The following is a 4979-nucleotide window of genomic DNA, read 5'->3' on the forward strand; positions in this document are numbered from 1 at the left end:
AAATTTCTCTGCCTTCTTTTGAATTATGCAGAGTTTATCTTGTCATTTTACTTTTACTTTTTAGCTATGCACCTCTGTATTTTATTCAATGATCACTCTTCTCTTTTTTTGGAGGAAAATCTTTGTTATTATGTACAGGAAGCACAACCATGCACCTTTATCTCAGCTTTATGGTGAGTTCACTAGCCTTAACCTTTTCCAGTTTGCCAAGTACAAACCATATATTTTAGACCCAAAATGTTGCTGCCCAGTGATGGTGGATCTCATCATATCTGTCTGTGCAGTTGATTTTGATGGCTTCCATCAGCTTAACCAGAGCCCCTTTTTCTTCTCAATTCACCCATGTGAAACTGACTGTGTTACAGCTCTTCCTGTGGACCAGGTGCCTCAACCAGGCCTTTCTCTTGATGATGCATAAAGGGACACCCATATTATGACAGCAGGCAGGTACGAAGACAGCCAGTTCGCTAGGATCCATGTCATGTGCAGTTACCACTAGCTGAGCCCTCTTATTCTCCACCACAGTGGTGACGGTGGGATTCCTGGTGAGAGAATGGTGGTCTCTTCACAGGGTTGTCCCCTTTGCCAGCAGCTTTCTTTCTCAGTCTGGACCAACAGCCTCTGCGTCTCTCTGGTCTGTATTTGTGGGCCTGCTTCAGGAGTTCCGTAGTTATCTGGCAGTCCAGGGCCTGGGTGAGCTGTTAATGGCAGGAGGCACTTTTCATCTGCATATACAGGATGGTCCTTTGCTACTGCAGCTAGATGTAGCAGGGCCATTTGGCAGAACAGGTAAGGATGCTTTTATGCTGTATATCCTGTCCAAAGCCAAACCTTGATGTTTAAAACTGTTCCACTTAGGTTTTTCTCAAACAGAGAATTTACCAATTCCCTAGTCTCCTGCATCTTCATGACAGCAGGAGCCAGGGCTGCCTTCTTCCCATTGGTGTTCCTTCCTTTTGGCATCTTGGGCTAATGGGCACTCTTTTTTTTTTTTTAATTTATTTTTTTGACAGGCAGAGTGGACAGTGAGAGAGAGAGACAGAGAGAAAGATCTTCCTTTTGCCGTTGGTTCACCCTCCAATGGCCACCGCGGCCAGCGCACCACGCTGATCCGATGGCAGGAGCCAGGTGCTTCTCCTGGTCTCACATGGGGTGCAGGGCCCAAGCACTTGGGCCATCCTCCACTGCACTCCTGGCCACAGCAGACAGCTGGCCTGGAAGAGGGGCAACCAGGACAGAATCCGGCGCCCTGACCGGGACTAGAACCTGGTGTGCTGGCGCCGCAAGGCGGAGGATTAGCCTAGTGAGCCGCGGCGCCGGCTTAATGGGCACTCTTGACATTGTTTTATCATCGTTAATATTTGCCATTGACCTTTGTTATTTTTTAGTCACTTCATCCACACTGCAAGAATCTTACAAAGCTGTAGTTTCACTAATCTACACCCACCCTTTGTGCTATTTTATCGTACGTTTTACTTTTGCCTGTATTTGAATTCCATAATCCATTTGTGTCATTGCATTTTTACTATTGCTATAGTTAGTAGTCTTCAAAATATTTTAAAATTCGCTTTTATGTTACTTTTCATTCATTCTGTAGATATGCTCTTCAATTTGGAACTAGTTCACGTTTAGCTTGAAATGTTTCTGTATTACTTCTCATAGTATTGAAAATGCTAACAAGGAATTCTCACAGGTTATGTTTGAGCATGTCTTTATGTGATTTTGAAGTTTATTGTTGGGTGTGGAATTGTTGGGTGGACAATTTTTTTACTTAGTGCTCTAAAGCAGTCTTGCCATTATGCCCTGATTTGCATGGTTTCTGATAAGATACATTGTTCATTTGTTGTTCTCTTGCATACAGTGGTCTTTTCTCTCTGATGACTTTTAGGATTTTATCGAGGCTGGCACCACGGCTCAATAGGCTAATCCTCCACCTGCGGCGCCGGCACACTGGGTTCTAGTCCCGGTCGGGGCGCCAGATTCTGTCCCGGTTGCCCCTCTTCCAGGCCAGCTCTCTGCTGTGGCCAGGGAGTGCAGTGGAGGATGGCCCAAGTGCTTGGGCCCTGCACCCCATGTGAGACCAGGAGAAGCACCTGGCTCCTGGCTTCAGATCAGCGCGATGCGCCGGCTGCAGCACGCTGGCTGCGGTGGCTATTGGAGGGTGAACCAACGGCAAAGGAAGACCTTTCTCTCTGTCTCTCTCTCTCACTGTCCACTCTGCCTGTCAAAAAAAAAAAAAAAAAAAAGTAAAAAAAAAAAAACGGATTTTATCGTATTCTTTGATTTTCAGCATTTGACTATTCTGTGTCAGAGTAGTTTCTTCAGTGAGGTTTGAGGAGCTTCTTGCTTTCATCAGTTTTGAAAATGTTCTGCTAGTCTTTGAATATTCATTCTGTTTCACTTTCTTGCTCACTCGCTCTCCTCCACACCCACCTCCGCATCTCCTTCCATCCCTTGAGTATTCTATTTGCAAGTATTAGACCACGTTGTACTATCCCTCATGTCTCCAATGCAATTTTTCTCTGTTTTTCAGGGTGTAACAGTTTACATCATTTCTGTTGACTATCCCCACATTTACTCATTCTTTCTGCTATGTCTAGTCTATGTTAAATATATCTAGTGAATTCTTAATTTCAGATATTAGGTTTTTTAGTCCTGGAATATCAGTTTGGTTCTTTACCCATATTTTCCTTAAAGTATTTTTAATTGTTGAGGTCTTTAATCTTATCATAGCAATATCTGTGTCAGTTATGTCAGGTTCTCTTAACAGTTACTTTCTCACAAGTTTGATTTTTCCAAATCATGTTAGATATTCTGATTAAAGAACTATACAAACTGGAACAAATGGACATACCCTTTCTTCTGTCTAGAAACCAGGGTGAGTGACTGATTATTTAAATCCAATCAAGAATTTCACTGAGTTGAAGCAGGGTTACCAATTTAGTCAGTTTCAGTTCACTTCCAGTTTCAAGTATATTTACCTGTATATGCCTTCCAGCTCCATTCCAGCTTCCCACAGCCGCTCATATTCAGCAAAATCTTGGATGGAGGGGAAAAAGTAGAAATGAGGAAGAACCGCTCTATACTGGCCAGCTTTCCACATTCTAGTCTGTGACAAAGTACCCACAATGGTTTAAAGTTGTGCTGGTCTAATTATTCCAAAAAAATCTCCCTACCTGCAAAAGACCTAATAATTGTCTTTTCAACATTCCAACTTGACATCTTACCCATAGGATGAAATTGGCTAGTCTTTGCTCACCCTTCTTTGCTCAGCCTTCTCCGGATGTAATTCTTTTACATTTATTTGAACTCATAGCTCTCTTTCTCTCTGCCTTTAAAAACATGCATATCTTGAAGTTTCCCATTTTATTATGACAGGAGTGATGGTCTGATATGAATTTTATCATCTAGCCATTACACAATTTTTGACTTGTACCTTCTTGTTTAGCTGCACCTCCCACCCCACCTTCTTCCCAAGTGTCTTCCCTGTAGCCCAGGAAACAGAGGTACAATGGAGCTCCTTCTTTTCAATGCCAAAGTCCTAGCTAAGCGTTAATCACAAATATTGGTATTTCCTATATATTTTTAAAATACTCTATGATCTGATTTTTCAACTTAGCAATTAATATTCCATAAAATAGGGAGACCAGTGCCAAAAAAAATAGTAAATTCCTTTCCTACAAATAGATAGGCTTACATGGCAATTATCTTGGATCTAAAGACCTATTTTGAGTGTCAAAGCTGACATTATTTCTATTTCTTTAATAAATTCTAATTTTCTTCTTCTCCTCCCCCACTTGACTCCCAGCAAAATGATGTACCTAGCCAATTAGGCCAAGTTTATGCACTTGGGAAAGCAAAATGGATCAGATCTCATACTTTAGAAATATTGGCTCAGTATACTATAACCTTCTCTAGTGTAGTAGCAAAGAAAAGGTAAGGGTTAGTAGGAAATATAAATTGTCACTTTAGTAGCAGATTCAACTCACTTTAATTATTTCCTCTTTTTAAAATATCAACTTTTGGTGCAGGCATCCCGCCTAATGGTTAAGATGTCAGTTAGGATGCCCATATCCCATATCAGAGTGCCTGGGTTCAACTCTTGGCTCTGGTTCTTTATTCCAGCTTCTTGCTAAGGCAGACCCAAGAGGCAGCCATGATGGCTCAAGTAATTGGGCTCTTTCCAGCCATGTGTGAGATATATATTGAATTCCTGGCTCCTGGCTTCAACCCCACCTAAGCTGTCTCAAATAAATAAATAAATAGCTTTTTAAAAAAGATTTATTTTAATTATTTGAAAGTCAGAGTTACAGAGAAAGGCCTAGACAGTGAGAGAGGTCTTCCATCTGCTGATTCACTCCCCAGATGGCCGTGATGGCCAGAGCTGCGCCGATCCAAAGCCTGGAGCCAGGAGCTTCTTCCAGGTCTCCCACGCAGGTGCAGGGGCCCAAGGACTTGGGCCATCTTCCACAGCTTTCCCAGGCCATACCAGAGAGCTGTATCAGAAGAGGAACAAGCTGGCGCTGCGGCTCAATAGGCTAATCCTCCACATGCGGCGCCGGCACACCAGGTTCTAGTCCCGGTCAGGGCGCCAGATTCTGTCCCAGTTGCCCCTCTTCCAGGCCAGCTCTCTGCTGTGGCCCGGGAGTGCAGTGGAGGATGGCCCAAGTGCTTGGGCCCTGCACCCCATGGGAGACCAGGAGAAGCACCTGGCTCCTGGCTTCAAATCAGTGCGGTGCACTGGTCACAGCGTGCCAGCCGCGGCAGTCATTGGAGGGTAAACCAACGGTAAAGGAAGACCTTTCTCTCTGTCTCTCGCTCACTGTCCACTCTGCCTGTCCAAAAAAAAAAAAAAAAAGAAAGAAAGAAACAGCCAGGACAGGACAGGAACCTGCGCCCATATGGGATGCCAGCACTTGAGGCCAGGGTGTTAACCCACTGCACCCCACAGCACCGGCCCCCCTTGTTTGTTTTTTAAT

At 43.8% G+C, this 4979-nt stretch overlaps 1 pseudogene; it reads right to left on the reverse strand.

Moving 5' to 3' along the window:
- Window positions 1–226: 226 nt before the first annotated feature.
- LOC100347919 (large ribosomal subunit protein eL8 pseudogene) lies at window positions 227–963 on the reverse strand (annotated as a pseudogene).
- Window positions 964–4979: the final 4016 nt, after the last annotated feature.

Source organism: Oryctolagus cuniculus, chromosome 13 (genome assembly GCF_051225735.1).
Source record: "Oryctolagus cuniculus isolate XC-2025 breed Fujian yellow rabbit chromosome 13, ASM5122573v1, whole genome shotgun sequence".
Classification (NCBI taxonomy): Eukaryota; Metazoa; Chordata; class Mammalia; order Lagomorpha; family Leporidae; genus Oryctolagus; species Oryctolagus cuniculus.